The sequence below is a fragment of the Giraffa tippelskirchi genome, chromosome 6, assembly GCF_054371585.1.
Source record: "Giraffa tippelskirchi isolate mGirTip1 chromosome 6, T2T-mGirTip1v1.2.pri, whole genome shotgun sequence".
Lineage (NCBI taxonomy): Eukaryota > Metazoa > Chordata > Mammalia > Artiodactyla > Giraffidae > Giraffa > Giraffa tippelskirchi.
In genome coordinates, this window is record NC_137280.1 from 141,616,086 (window position 1) to 141,631,786 (window position 15,701).

The 15,701-nt window shown below is 42.1% G+C and overlaps 1 protein-coding gene across 31 annotated transcripts in view; it reads left to right on the forward strand.

Moving 5' to 3' along the window:
- Nucleotides 1-15,701, forward strand: part of LOC145510122 (uncharacterized) — an 838,825-nt gene that overhangs the window by 96,288 nt on the left and 726,836 nt on the right. For 24 of the 31 annotated variants that reach the window (XR_014056718.1, XR_014056706.1, XR_014056703.1 and 21 more), the window contains exon 1: nt 12,506-12,838. The exons of 3 other annotated variants lie outside the window; for them this stretch is intronic. The gene's annotated coding sequence lies outside the window, so the exon portion shown is untranslated. Of the gene's footprint in view, nt 1-10,107; nt 10,265-12,505; nt 12,839-15,701 lie in introns of those variants that run through there. 4 more of the 31 variants (XR_014056704.1, XR_014056713.1, XR_014056717.1 and 1 more) reach the window with 2 other exon arrangements.

Consider the following 15,701-nt stretch of genomic DNA (forward strand, 5'->3'; position numbering starts at 1 on the left):
ACTCATGTCCATTGAGTAGGTGATGCCATCCAACCATCTCATCCTCTGTCGTCCCTTCTCCTCCTGCCTTCAACATTTTTCAGCATCAGGGTCTTTTCAAAAGAATCAGTTCTTCACATCAAACTCCACAATATTGGAGTTTCAGCTTCAGCATCAGTTCTTCCAATGAATAATCAGGACTGATCTCCTTTAGAATGGACTCGTTGGATCTCCTTGCAGTCCAAGGGACTCTCAAGAGTCTTCTTCAACACCACAGTTCAAAAGCATCAATTCTTCAGTGCTCAGCTTTCTTTATAGTCCAACTCTCACATCCATACAGGACTATTGGAAAAACCATAGCTTTGACTAGATGGATGTTTGTTGGCAAAGTAATGTCTCTGCTTTTTAATATGCTGTCTAGGTTGGTCATAAATTTCCTTCCAAGGAGTAAGCATATTTTAATTTCATGGCTGCAGCCACCATTATTAGAGAAATGCAAATCAAAACTACAATGAGATATCACCTCACACCAGTCAGAATGGCCCTCATCAAAAAGTCTACAAACAATAAATGTTGAAGAGGGTGTGGAGAAAAGGGAAAGTTCTTGCACTGTCGGTGAGAATGTAAATTGATACAGCCACAATGGAAGACTGTATGGAGATTCCTTAAAAAACTAGGAATAAAACCACCATATGACCCAGCAATCCCACTCCTAGGCATATACCCTGAGGAAACCAAAATTGAAAGAGAAACATGTATCCCATTGTTCTTTGCAGCACTATTTACAATAGCTAGAACATGGAAGCAAACTAGATATCCATTGACAGATGAATGGATAAAGAAGTAGTGGTACATATACACAATGGAATATTACTCAGCCATAAAAAGGAATGCCTTTGAGTCCATTCTGATGCAGTGGATGAACCTAGAACCTATTATACAGGATGAAGTGAGTGAGGAAAGGAAAGATAAATATCATATTCTAACCCAACCAGTCCATCCTAAAGGAGATCAGTCCTGGGTGTTCATTGGAAGGACTGATGTTGAAGCTAAAACTCCAATACTTTGGCCACCTGATGTGAAGAGCTGACTCATTGAAAAAGACCCTGATGCTGGGAAGGATTGAGGGCAGGAGGAGAAGGGGACGACAGAGGATGAGATGGCTGGATGGCATCACCGGCTCGATGGACATGGGTTTGGGTAGACTCAGGGAGTTGGTGATGGACAGGGAGGCCTGGCGTGCTGCAGTTCATGGGATCACAAAGAGTCAGACACGACTGAGCGACTGAACTGAACTGAACACATATATACAGAATCTAGAAGAATGGTACTGAAGAACTTGTTTACAGGGCAGCAATGGAGAAACATATAGAGAATAGACTTTTGGACATGGGGAGAGGGGAGGAGAGGGCGAAATGTGTGGAAATAATAACATGGAAACTTATGTTACCATATGTAAAATAGATAGCCAATGGGAATTTGCTGTATAGCTCAGGAAACTCAAACAGGTGCTCTGTATCAACCTAGAGGAGTGGGATGGGGAGGGAGATGGGAGGAAGGTTCAAAAGGGAGGGGATATATGTATACCTATGGCTGATTCACGGAGAAGGCAATGGCACCCCACTCCAGTACTCTTGCCTGGAAAATCCCAAGGACAGAGGACCCTGGTAGGCTGCAGTCCATTGGGTCGCTAGAAGTTGGACACGACTGAGCAACTTCACTTTCACTTTTCCCTTTCACGCACTGGAGAAGGAAATGGCAACCCACTCCAGTATTCTTGCCTGGAGAATCCCAGGGATGGGGGAGCCTGGTGGGCTGCCGTCTATGGGGTCGCACAGAGTCAGACACGACTGAAGCGACTTAGCAGCAGCAGCAGCATGGCTGATTCATGTTGAGGTTTGACAGAAAACAACAAAATTCTGTAAAGCAACTATCCTTAAATAAAAAAATAAATTAAAAAGAAAAAAGATTGCTGGGAGAAGTATCAATAACCTCAGATATGCAGATAACACCACACTTATGGCAAAAAGCGAAGAGGTACTAAAGAGCCTCTTGATGAAAGTGAAAAAGGAGAGTGAAAAAATTGGCTTAAAACTCAGCATTCAGAAAACTAAGATCATGGCATCTGCTCCCATCACCTCATGGCATCTGCTCCCATCACCTCATGGCAAATAGATAGGAAAACAATGGAAACAGTAACAGACTGGGGCTCCAAAATCACTGCAGATAGTGACTGTAGCCATGAAATTAAAGACGCTTGCTGCTTGGAAGAAAAGTTATGACCAACCTAGACAGCATATTCAAAAGCAGAGACATTACTTTGCCAACAAAAGTCCACTTAGTCCAAGCTATGGTTTTTCCAGTGGTCATGTATGGATGTGAGAGTTGAACTATAAAGAAAGCTGAGCACCAGAATTGATGCTTTTGAACTGTGGTGTTGAAGAAGACTCTTGAGAGTCCCTTGGACTGCAAGGAGATCCAACGAGTCCATACTAAAAGAAATCAGTCCTAATTATTCATTGGAGAACTGATGCTGAAGCTGAAACTCCAATAATTTGGCCACCTGATGGGAAGAACTGACTCATTGGAAAAGACCCTGATGCTGCGAAAGATTGAAGGTGGGAGGAGAAGGGAACAACAGAGGATGAGATGGTTGGATGGCATCACTGACGAGATTGACATGAGTTTGAGTAGGCCCCGGGAGTTGGTGATGGACAGGGAAGCTTGGTATCCTGCAGTCCATGGCATTGCAAAGAGTTGGGCATGTCTGAGTGACTGAAATGAACTGAGAATGCTTTACCCCAATCCCCATTGGCCAACTGGCTGAGTGTTTACAGTTAAAGTGGAAGTTGCTCAGTTGTGTCCGATTCTTTGCGACCCCATGGACAATACAGTCCATGGAATTCTCCAGGCCAGAATACTGGAGTAGGTAGCCTTTCCCTTTTCCAGGGGATCTTCCCAACCCAGTGTTCAAATCCAGATCTCTTGCATTGCAGGCGGATTCTTTACCAGCTGAGACACAAGGGAAGCCCAACAATACTGGAGTGGGTAGCCTATCCCTTCTCCAGCGGATCTTCCTGACTCAAGCATCGAACTGGAGTCTTCTGCATTGCAGGCAGATTCTTTACCAACTGAGCTATCAGGGAAGCCCTACTAGAAAAAGTCTCTCCTGACTCTGGGTAAGGCCTTCAGAACTGACAGAGATGATTTGGGTTGTAATTAAGATCCTCCCACCCCCATCCCTTTCAGACAGCTTTCCCTTTTGGCCTTGGAAGAAAGGCCTTCTGGGAAGGAGTAAATACAATTTATTCCTTCTTGATAGATAAGAAGAAATAGACACAGAGAAATGTCTCAGTAGATTATTATTCTACAGTAAATTCTCAATAAATCATCGTGCTACACATGTGAAATACCTTTTGCTATTAAAAATAAACGCAAGAGAATAAAATGAAATAGTATATAGGATATGTTGCTTTCTTTTGTTTCTTCACTGTTTGTAGGGCATGGAGGAGAAAAATTACTTTTCCTGAATGTAGCTGAGCTTCACAGTTAAAACAGGGTGAGAGCAAAAGGGTTTTCAGAATGAGAGGAGTTACAGAGGAAATCCCTGTCTTTTTCAGATCTGTGAATTTGCTGACTCCTCCCCTCCCTCTGAACTTCTAAATAAGGTGTGTGTCTTCTGAGTTCCTGAAAATAGGCCAGCTGTCTGCAGAGTATTTAAAGGACTCAAGAAATATTTCTAAGTTATGACGATCTGCTCCAAAAAGGGAGACAGAGATTAAGGAGCTGCTGAGTTTACATCATGGATGCATGATTCACTGACCCTTCTTTTTATTTTAAAACCACACATAATTTTTAAATTTTTATTTATTTATTTATTTATATTTGGCTGAGCTGGGTCTTCATTGCTGTACTCAGGCTTTCTCTAGTTGTGGCGAGAGGGGGCTACTCTAGTTGCAGTGCTAGGGCTTCTCATTGCGGTGGCTTCTCCTGCTGCGACGCACAGGCTCTAGGTACATGGGCTTCAGCAGTTGGAACATGCAGGCTCAGTAGTTACAACTTGAGGTCTCTAAAGCACAGGCTTGGTAATTGTGGCACATGGGCTTAGTTGCTCCCAGGCATGTGCAATTTTCCTGGACCAGGGACTGAACCTCTGTACCCTGCATTACCAGGTGAATTCTTATCCACTGAGTCACCAGGGGAGTCCCTGACCCTTCTTCTTAAAATATCTGATAGAGTAGAGCCTAGAAGAGTTTAGAATACATGACTGGACCAGATCCTGCTAAAATCTGCACATTCTCCAAATGTGGGATGCAGAGGAGAATTTTATTTAAGAACATTGGTGTTAGAGAAAGTTTTCCCTGTTGCTCTTTTCTTTATTAACGGTGTGAACTTTGTGCCAGGAATTTCCTAAGCCTCAGATTCCTTGTCTTTGTTGTTGTTGCTGTTCAGTTGTTAAGTCATGTCTGACTCTTTGTGACCCCATGAACTGCAGCACACCAGGCTTCTCTGTCCTTCACCACCTTCCAGAATTTGTTCAAATTCATGTCCATTGAGTTGGTGATGCCATCTAACCATCTCATCCTCTGTCATCCCCTTCTCTTCCTGCCCTCAATCTTTCCCAGCTTCAAGGCCTTTTCCAATGAGTCAGCTCTTCACATCAGGTGGCCAAAGTATTGGAGGCTCAGCTTTAGCAACAGTCCTTCCAATGAATATTCCTTTAGGACTGACTGGTTTAATCTCCTTGTCTTTAAAATGAAGGTAATAGCAGCATCTACCTCATAGGTTAAGAGTGTGGATGTGAAGTTGGACTGTCCAGGCTCCATTAACTATGCTATGGGTGAGCTTGGGTAAGTCCTTTACATTTCTCACCCACTTTCCCTATATGGAGCTATGCATAACAACTGGACACAGCTTTTAGTGTTGCTATGATACTTTAATAAATTAAGAGAAGTAAAATACTTAGAGCAGTGCCTATCAACTATTAGAGCTCAGGAAATGTTAATTCTTCGTAATGTTTTTAGAAGCAGGAATGAAATTGGGGGAGCCAATGTCAAAAAGCCTGTAGACTAGTAGATGAGCTGCTAGTAGATGCCCAGCACTATGGTGGATCCCCAGGAGATGCAAGGTGCAGGACTATCTTAAATGCATGAGTTCTTTGCCCAGAAAGGTTCTTTGCACAGGTATTTATACCTCACTTATAGACTGATGCTCCAAATCCAGTCATTAATGAATAAATCCATTAGTCTAAGACAGGGAGTTGATTATCTCTTGCTACATAAAAGCAACCCCTAAAGTTAGTGACTTAGAATAATAACCATCATTTATTATTTTTCCTGATCTTTTGGGTTGACTGGGTAAGTTTTGCTTCACATGGTATTGGGAGAAGCTGCAGTCATCTGGAGGGCTCAACTGAGTGGGAGGTCCAAGATGGCTTATTTACCTGGTGCACAGTCAGTGTTGGCTGGGAGCTCGGCTGGGGATGCCAAACAGAACCTCACTCCTCCTCCATATACCCTTTCCTTGTGGCTTTGGCTGCTTATAGCATATATCTGGGTTCCAAGCAGTAGGAAGTGGAAGTTGCTAGTTCCCTTAAGAAGTGGGCTCAGAAGTTGCAGAGTGTCACTTCTGCAGCCTCCTATTACTCAAGCCCATCACAGGGCCAGACAGATTTAAATGGAGGAGAAATAAACTCTACCTCTTGATATGAGAAGCAGTTATCAGGGATAGGAAGGGGCAGTCTTTGTAAACTAGCTATGTGTAATTTATTGCTATGTAACAAATTATCTCAAAACATGGCAGGTCAAATCAATGAACCCGGGGAAATCCTTGGTGGTCCAGTGGTGAGGACTTGGTGCTTTGACTGCTGTGGCCCAGGTTCAACCCCTGTTTGGGGATCTAAGATCCAATAAGCCTTGCAGTGAGGCCATAAATAAATAAATAAATAAAACAATGGACATTTATCATCTCACGGTTTCTGAGGGTCGGGGATCTAGGGATGGCTGAGCTGAGTGGTTTGATTTCAGAGCCTCTTATGATGTTGCAGTCAAGTTGCAGTTTCTGAAGGAGCTGGAGTATCCACTTCTAAACTCACTCCTGTGGTGGCTGGCAGGAGGCTTCAGTTTCTCGCCTTAAAGTTCTCTCCATAGGGCTGCTCATCATACAGGTTCCTGCAGTATGAGTGATCTAAGGAAAGATAGAGATCAGGAGAGGGAAAGGGAGAAGGACAGGGAGAAGCAGAGTGAGAAAGAGAGGGGGCCAACTTGAAAGAGAAAAATCTCAAGGCAGGAACTGCGATCTTTTATAACCTAATATTGATAGTGGTGTACTGTCACTTCTACTATATGCTCTTGGTCATACAGACCATACCTGGTACAGTGTGGAAAGAGCCTACAAAAAGGTATAGCTTAGAGATTTCTGGGGATCATGTTAGAGGCTGCTTACCCCACTAGTTCACAAGGGTGCTGTGCATGAGAAGCTTCTCAGGAACTTGTTAAATATGTAGATCGCTTGGCTAAGATTCCAATGTGAACCACATTTTGGGAAACTTTGACCATATACCAGGGCTTTAATGTTGTTGATTGTGTGATGTTCAAAGGGCAGTTAATTGTCTGGTGCAAGCACACATTTACACTTGTGTGTGAGTAGATGTGGGTTTCTCTTCTGCTCCTAGAAGTTTTAATTCTTACTGAACATGCAGACATTTAGGTTGTTTGAAGTGTGTGGCACTGACAGATACATGGTTTTTTGGTTTGGGGTTCTTCAGTGAATTCTGCTTATTTTTTATTTTCCCTAGTCAAAATCCTGCTATTGATTGACATACATGTTCTTGAAGGTAAACCTCTATATCAGTGGCTACTTACCTGCAGATACTCATCACATATATATGTACGTTGATGATGTCACTACCACTGGATTTCATGAGCATCCCCAGTAAGACAGTTCCTAATCTTCTGGTTTGAGTCTTACCACCATCAGGAAGCCCTCCACCTGTATTTGGGTTTATCCCCCCACCTCCCCTCCCTTCTTCCTTCTTTTCCTCCCTCCATTTTAGTCAACAGAATGTCTGTGGAGTCACCTTTTGGGCTCTCTGCTTCACTCACAATGATTCTTCCTTCTCTTTTGCTTGCTCTTCTGTGTTCCCCCTAGCTGAATTTGAACCATAGCTCTGACTGTCTAAACTTAGCAAATTGGGTCATTTAGACATTTGATTCAAGTCGGGCAATTTGATTCCTCCCCTGGTATTTGTAATTGGGACAAAAGGAGACACAACAAGGGATTCTTTTTGCATGGCTGAACTCTTGCCCTATAGATACAAAATCTGTGGTGGAACTGAGTCCCTTCACCACCACTCTGCTCTTTTGTTGTATAGGCTGATAACAGAAAAGTCAGTCTTAGTGATTAAAGAGCAAAGCAGATGTAGGGGTGGATGGGTGATGGAATGTGGGAAAGAGTGACCTTTGGATTCCAGATGGCTTTCCATTTCCTAAATCAGTCTCTCCCTGAGTGTTGGCTTGGATTCCATGAGCTTCCGATGTATGCTTATAATATGGACCCCATCTCCCTACCCTTTTAAATTGATGCTAGCTCCTATAGATTTCTGTTACTTGATTGTTAATACAATCCATCTATTCAGGCACTGAGGCTATACTTATAACCTGGTGAGTTCAGACACTGAAAGATTCTTTCTGAAGGCTACCTGTAGAACAAAAGCTGCATAGACATAAGGTGGTGGGACACCCCAGAGGGATTTCTCACTTCACCTGGGAGTACTGGCAAAGGTTTCACAGAGCAGGTGAAATTTGGACTCGGCTTTGAAGTATGGTAAGAGTTTGCTCAGAATGACAAGGGTCTAAGTCTGATATCGCTAACTGGTGTGTAAAGGAATAAAAAAGAGCAACCTAGAAACTGGAGATGCCACTTGATACCAGAAAAGTCAAGGATTTCTTATGCCATGCTAAAAAATAACAAGGCGTATTTTCAAAAGAGAAATGAAGATAATCTAAAGCATAATTTGAAAACAATTGGTCTGGAATATCGCCTCATTATGAATTCATTTGCTATGCACTGTAATAGAGCTAGTCCTTGTAAATGCATTTGGAATTCAAATGACTCTCACATATACCTTCTATAAGGTTTGGCCTATATTTTAGAGGAAGTTATTGGAAAGCATCCATAATCTTTCATTCTGGTTCTAATATTTCTGTGACATGGCACAGGCATTAAAAAGGAAGACCTTCACATATCATGTTTGGCTCAGGCTGATGTTAATTAGAAACAAAAGCAATTTGTGTTTAATTTAATGGTAGTGGGAGATTCATTATACCATCCTTTGGTCAGACACAGTGCAATGAAGGTAGATTTCTGTGTTATTTCTCTCTCTCTCTCCCTTTCCTTTGTCTTTCAAAGCTATGGTTTAATGTATTTCCTGGAAATTTTGACTCTTCTTTTCATTTTCTCTTCCATTTGATTTTTTATCACTGTTTCATTTGACATTTAATTATTTTCTACTTCTAAACTTCATCTGTTTGTTTTGGCATCCTATAACTACACATTTCTAACCGTCTTTATGGTGAACAAAGTCAACTGTGGATTTTTCTGGTGATGGTAGCTGGGTTACTAGGTCACGTGGACTCTTAAGTTTTCACCTTCTTCTTCCTGTTGCTGATTTTTTAACCTTTCCCTGCTCACTAATATATTCATTGATAATTACCCAGGAATGAAGGGGGAAAAAGAACTCAAACAATTAAAATTTGGTGATTTTTGGACAAATTTGTTGAAAGGTTGGTTGGGGAAGGATTTGAAACTCCAGTTAAAAGGAAGAACTTTGTCATTAGAACTGATTTTCCTGGGAATACTGACTTTTCTAGATTAAAATAATAGGCTGTGGAGGGAAAGGCTAACAGTATTCTAAGGACTAACCCAGTTTTTTAACACCTATTTTTTTGAGGTAACTACAAGATTTCAGGGCCCTCAGGCTCTTCTCTGAAGTTTTAGGAAGCTGTAAGAAAAGGTTTTTTGTTTTTTTTTTAAAGAAAATGTGTCGTCTAGACTGGGCTTCCCGATGGCTCAGTGGTAAAAAATCCACCTACAATGTAGGAGACTCAAGAGATGTGAGTTCAATCCCTGGGTCAAGACGATCCTCTGGAGGAGGAAATGGCAACCCATTCCAGTATTCTTGCCTGGAGAATTCCATGGACAGAGGAGCCTGATGGTCTCTAGTCCAATGGGGTCACAAGAGTTGGACAAGACTGAGAGACTGGGTGTGCACTCACATCCTCTAGACGATTTCATGGGATAACTTGGTTCTTAAATTGGGAGAGCAGTTCAACCAGAACCCTCACTCTCTTTACTGAAAGGTAGATGCACATAGCCCAGCTTTTGGACCCATGGATATGCATTCTAGTCCTTGCCTTGCTATTAATTAGCTGTGTGATAACGACAGAAGCAATACAAATAATAAAAATATCCTGATGGTTTATTGTGCTGTTGCTATATGTCAGACACTCTTATCTTATTATGCTTTGCTCTTGCAAAAACCTTATGAAATAGAAAAAATTAATATCTCTACCTCATATATAGGGAAACCGAGAGAGATTATATAGTTTGCCTGAGGTTACCTGGTACGTAACTGGCAGGAATCTAACCCTGGAGCCTTTGTTCTTAACTGCTGCATTATATGTTCTCCCAACACTCAATTGCCTAGTCTGTCTGTTTGTTCTTACAAAAGGGAAATTCGTGATTGTTCTGACACCATCCTCCTATTGCAGAGGATCAAATGAGAGTGTGAAAGGGAAAATGTTTTGAAGACTATAAAGCAGCAGAAAAATACAAACAATTATTAAGATGGACAGGCTGAAAGAGAGAAAGAGAGAAGGAAGGCTCCCTGGAGTGAGAATTAGAGTTTGACCTTCAACAGAAGGGTTGCCATCACTGCGCTGACAGCCTAAGCTAGGAGCCTGGGTCCCTACTTCCACAGCTGTCAGAATGGCAAGGGGAGGGGACAGACGCCAGGCCTGGGCATCCAGGCGTGAGTGGCAAGGCCCCTTTCACCAGAGGCTCTGGGCAGATTCACTCAGAGTTTGACCTTTTGAATGTAAAACACTTGTCAGTTTGCCAAGTAGCAGCCAGTCAGGGGGAGGATTCAGCCAGGATAAGAATATTCCTGTGGCTGTTCCAGGGATGCTCTCTCTCTGGACCCTATGACCACAGGGTCTCTTTTGAAGAGAAGTGGCATCTACAGAGCTTGAGGTATACTTGGAAATTGAAATCTCTTTAGTATCAGGTTGGTGTTTCTCAAGTTTTAAAAACCACGCCTCCATTTTATAAATGTGATACATTTTGTAGTTTGTATTATAAAAAATAGTTTTATATTTTTCATTTTCTAGCCATAGAACTGTGTGGTTTATTTGAATGTTTTTAAATTATCCACAGCCACTTCAAGTCTGGTAAGTCTCTATAGGTGAGGTTCAAGGGGAGGAAACATTTGTTCTCTTGATTTAAATAGTGTGTTTACTGAAATGTCTCAGTTGATCCATTTGGAGAAGAGGTTGGCACAAGAGAGCTTGTGAAAAGCAAAATTGTGGGTTGTTCTGTAAACTTGTTATTGGTGAAAAAGCTTTCCTTTAGGAATCAGAAATCAGAGAAGTCTAACATGAGAAGTTAGTAATTTGTGTGTTTACAGTCACCGACTACCTAGAATATGCATTCACGTCATGTTATTTAAATGTTTACAGTTAGGTAGATTGTAAAATGGCTGCAAATTCCTACCATTCCAGATCGCATTCCTCTTTGCTCATCCTTCCATCAAGAGATATAAATATAAGTGAAATCGCTCAGTCGTGTCCGACTCTTTGCGACCCCATGGACTGTAGCCTACCAGGATCCTCAGTCTGTGGGATTTTCCAGGAAAGAATACTGGAGTGGGTTGCCATTTCCTTCTCCAGGGGATCTTACTGACCCAGGGATCGAACCCGGGTCTCCTGCATTGTAGGCAGACACTTTACCTTCTGAGCTACCAGGGAAGCCCTCATCAAGAGATGGTAGAGTCTATTTCTTTAACTCTTCAGTCTGGGCTTTCTGTGTGACTTATTTTCGTCAAAGAAACTTTAAGAAATCTGATGCAAGCAGAGGCCTGAAAACTGCTCGTGCTTTGGGCTTGCCCTTTTCTCGCTGCTGGGAGCCTTTTTGCCACCAATGACAAAACCCAGATCAGCCTCCTCCAAGATGAAAACACATGGGACAAAAGACAAGAGGCCCAAAGGAGGCCCCTACACTGAGTGCTCTGCCAACCACCAGACATGTGAGTGAACTACCCTGTTTTAGTCTGTTTGGGCTGCTACAATGAAATACCAGAGACTGAATGGCTTTATAAACAACAGACATTTATTTCTTACATTCCTGAAGACTGAGAAGTCTAAGATCAAGGTGTTGTCAGATTCAGTGTCTGGTGAGAGCCTGGTTCATAGTCATCTTCTGGCTATGTCCTCACATAGCCAGTGGAAGACATTTATTTCTTACATTCCTGAAGACTGACAAGTCTAAGATCAAGGTGTTGTCAGATTCAGTGTCTGGTGAGAGCCTGGTTCATAGTCATCTTCTGGCTATGTCCTCACATAGCCAGTGGAAGGAACAAGGGAGCTCTCTTGTGGTCTTGTGATGTTGTGATCTGTAATAAATATATATTTGATCTTTGTTCTGTTAGAACAGAGCTCCTAAGACCCTTGAAATTTCCTAAGTGATGTGAACACACTTTTCAGCCACACCTGAATTTATGTTAATGAGGCTACTTTTGAATAGCCCTTAAGGATGGGGGCTGGTTGCCAAGGGAAGCATTAGAACGTTAGAGGACTGGAATTTTCAGCCTTCCTTCCCACCTCCTACCTCTGGGGAAAGGAGAGAGGCTGGAGATTGATTTCCATCACCAATCATCAATGATTTAATCAATTGTGCCTATGTAACAAAGCCTTTATTAAAATCTAAAAGTGTAATAGCGACCTTCCCAGCCTGAACTCTAAGGGTGATGGGCCCTTCCCTCATCCCTCCCTGGCACCAGCTGTCGCGTCAGAACAGGCGGGAGCTCCACTCCGGGGACACAGTTCCTGGGCCACATTATTGGTCATGAACTGAGCAGTGAAGACGGCGGTGGGCTTGAGCCCACTGCCTCGCCGCCTCAGATAGCGATCCCAGTAAAGGGCAGGTCAGTTGCCTCCACGTGGCCACCTGCAGGCCCATGGAGAGCTGGAGGAGGACATTGCTACAGCTGCCCTTGCTTCTTCAGACCGGCCGCTTTCTGATGTCGCATTTTTCTAGTCAGGATGTAATAGCGGTGAGGCAGGCACTGAGCTACAGCAGCCCTGCTGAGCCATTGATTGGTGCCACAGCAGGCCCCTCCCCCAAGAAAGGACCGTTAGTGAGCAACTGTCAACCTGCAACGGTTAGTGGTTCTGCTTAGCCATTGGTCAGCACCACAGTGGCCCCGCCCCTCCCCCTCTTGTATATAAGAGGAGCCGGAATTGAGGGAGATGGTTTTCCAGATGTTAATCTGCCGTCTTCTCAGTCTGCTAGCTTTCTTATAAAAGTTGTTATTCTTGTTCCAACAACTTAGCTCCTAATTTGTTGGCCTGTCCTGTGGTGAGCAGAATGAACCTGGGCTCAGTAACAAAAGGATGAGGCTCAAAGATTCTCCAAGTTGATGAACAAGAGTGTACCTACATGCCCAGAGGGCAGTATACTCCCCATTCCTATGGGGACAGAAACACCTGTGCTTGGTATCCTTCTGGCCTTCGCCTTATGTATCTCTCTTCATTTGGCTCTACATTTGCATCCTTAATAGCCTTTGCAATAAACGAGTAGCCTAGTAAGTACTCTGTTTTTCTGAGTTCTGTGAGCCACTCTAGCAAATTAAACTTGAGGCAAGGAATGTGGGAACCTCTAATTTATAGCCAGTCTGTTGGAAGTACAGGTAACAACTGAATTTGAGCTTAGCATCTGAATGAGATTGGGGGTGGGCAGGGTACAGTTTTGTGGGACTGAACCCTTTAACCATAGGATCTGATGTTTACTCCAGCTAGATGGTATCAGAATTGAGTCAAATTTAGGGTGCCAGGCTGGTGTCACAGAATTGCTTGGTGTGGAACCCCCACACAAACGGTGTTAGAAGTGAAGTCAAATGAAGTGTAGATGTGAAAGGAGACATTCAGGGGAGTTTTATCCCTGAAAATGTTTCTTTTTGAAGGGCATTGATCCCAGTCAGGAGGGTCTACCCTCAAGACCTAGTCACCCTAGAGACCCCACCCCCAAGTACCATCACACTGGGGATTAGGTTTCAGCATATGAATTTTGAGGGGACACGAACCTTCAATCTAGGGTATGGCCTAAAACCTCCAGTCCCAGCCAAGCTGCCAATTGACAATAGAGATTTGCCAAGCTGGCCTTATATCAGAACAACTGCCCAGTAGATCCACAAAATCATGGTATATAATATTTACTGCTTTAAGCCACCAAGTTTTAAAGTATTTTATTATATAGTAAGGACTTCCCTGGTGGCTTAGATGGTAAAGCATCTGCCTATAATGCCAGAGACCCGGGTTTGATCTCTGGATCAGGAAGATCCCCTGGAGAAGGAAATGGCAACCCACTCCAGTACTCTTGCCTGGAGAATCCCATGGATGGAGAAGTCTGGTGAGCTACAGTCCATGGGATCGCAAAGAGTCGGACACGACTGAGAGACTTCATGTTCACTTTCCCTTTTATTATATAGTAAGGGCTTCTCAAGTGTGGCTAGGGGTAAACACCCCACCTGCCAATGCAGGAGATGCTGGAGAGGCAGGTTCGATCCCTGGGTTGGGAAGATCCCTTGGAGGAGGGCATGGCAACCCACTGCAGGACTCTTGCCTGGAGAATCCCATGGACAGAGGAACCTGGTAGGCTACATATAGTCCATGGGGTGACAAAGAGTTGGACATGACTGAAGCAACTTAGCATGCATGCATTCATGCACTATGTAGCAAAGATGATACAAACTCATATTTCAGTCCCAATCATTAGTTTATTAGAAATATTGGAAAATTAAGACCATGGGACTGGCCCTCCATTTTGTAACTGAAGTTTTATTGGAATATTGTTATTTCCAATGCATTTTTTCTAGCTTTATTGTGATATGATTGATATATAATATTGTTTAAGCTTAAGGTGTGCATATGGTTATTTGATACATGTATATATTGAAAATTTATTACAATAGGGTTAGTTAACATGATTCTACTACTTTATCTAATATACAGAATGGTGACTGTTAACAATACTGTATTATAAACCTGAAAGTTGCTGAGAGAGTAAATCTTAAATTTTTTCATCACACCAAAAAAAAGTAATTGTTATGTGTTTTCTGTGGTTGCTTTTGAAAACTAATGACTGAGCAGTTGTAACAGAGCCAGATAGTCCTCAAAGACTAAAGTATTTATTATCTGATCCTTTAAAAAAAATGTGCTAACCCTTGAAATTAATTGTTTGTGCTTTACTAATTGCTGTATAGGAGCTTTTCTTAGTGTTAATTCTTTGTTAGTTGCATGTATTGAGAATATTTGCTTCAAGTTTGTAACTTTTTTCACATACTTTAAGGTGTCTTTTGATAACCAATAAGTTCTTTAAACAGTCATATTGACAAATCTTTTTTTTCTCATGCTTTTTATGTCCTGATTAGAAATCATTCCCTACTTCAAGTTTAAAAAAAAATCACTTAACGTTTTCTACTTAAAAATAAAAGTTTTGTTAATTCCGTACTCCTAATTTGTCCCTCCTCCCTCTCTGGAATTAATAGATTGCATCTGGGATTAACAGATACTATACACTGCTTTACATAAACTAGATAAACAACAAGAATATACTGTATAGCATGGGCTTCCCTGGTAGCTCAGTTGGTAAAGAATCTGCCTGCAATGTAGGAGACCCCGGTTTGATTCCTGGTTTGGGAAAATCCCCTAGAGAAGGGAAAGGCTACCCACTCTAGTATTCTGGCCTGGAGAATTCCATGGGCTAGTCCATGGGGTTGCAAAGAGTCAGACACGACTGAGTGACTTTCACTTCACTTTATAAGGAGTTATATTCATTATCTTTTAATAACCTGTGAATATAATCTGCAAAAAACCCTGAATCACTATGCTGTGCACTTAAAACTAATACAGCATTATAAATCAACTATACTTCAGCAAGAAATAATAAAATAAAAGTTTTTTGTTTATATATGCCCTGAATACATTGGAGTTGACTTTTGGATATAGTATGAGGCAGAGATCCAGTTTCTTCCTTTCCTACATGGATTGTAGTTTTTTTTACAGCTCTATTTAATGAATAGTTACTCCTTTCCTTAGTGATGTGTCACTTCTGTCATTTATCAGTGTTACATAAGTGTGTGGGTTTGTTTCTGAGCCTTCTATTCTATCCCATTCCATCCCACCCCATTTCACTCTACTCGTTAATTTATCTAATGTGTACCAATATGACTGTCTTAATCACTATAACTTCATAATACTACTGATAGTTTGTGGGGCAGGTCCTCTGCCTTGCTCTGGTTTGGATGCTTCTACCATCCATAGTCCTTTTCTCTTCCATATACATTTTAGAATCCTCAACTTTCATGTAAAACCCTGTTGAGATTTTGAACTGAATATGTAGATAGATTTGGAGAGAATGGATACCTCTGCAATATTTCTTTCTACCAG